This window comes from Calidris pugnax, unplaced genomic scaffold (assembly GCF_001431845.1).
Source record: "Calidris pugnax isolate Ruff unplaced genomic scaffold, ASM143184v1 scaffold324, whole genome shotgun sequence".
Classification (NCBI taxonomy): Eukaryota; Metazoa; Chordata; class Aves; order Charadriiformes; family Scolopacidae; genus Calidris; species Calidris pugnax.
This window is the reverse complement of record NW_015091153.1, coordinates 599,784-600,353: the sequence shown is the minus strand read 5'-3', so window position 1 is coordinate 600,353 and position 570 is coordinate 599,784.

Below are 570 nucleotides of genomic sequence, written 5' to 3'. Positions count from 1 at the left end.
AAAAAAAAAAAATTCCCTGGGCAAGACTCCCTTATTTGTTTACTATTTACTGCGGAAGTCTTTTCCTTTAGCCAGACGGGGTAATTAAGAAAAATTAAGCTGTTTAGTGCCGCAGTCTTTATTACAATGTCTAGACTAGCCGCTTTTGTCCGGACAGCCGCCGCTGTTACGGAGCATTAACTGCCGCTTCTGACCTCCCGATATTCACCTTATTGCACCTCTCTTTAGTTTTCCTAACCTTGGGAAGGTTTGGCAAACACTCATTAAAGAAAGGTGCTTTTTTTCTTTTTCTTTTTTTTTTTTTGGTCCTTTTTTTTAGATATTTTCTTTTTTTATTTCCCTTTTTTTCCCCTTTTTTTTTTTCCACTATTTGCATTTCTGAAGTCATTTTTCAATTTCAGAGTTGGAAAACGTTTTTGTGGTCTTTATTAATTGCAGAGCTACCCTCTGCTTGTCAATGCTTTTTTTTTTGCGGTGGAAGATAAAGCCCCCTCCTCGGGCCGGTCCCGGCGCTCAGCTCCATCTGCCAGGAAGATGGCTCCGATCTTCGTCTTCTCCATTTGACTTCGG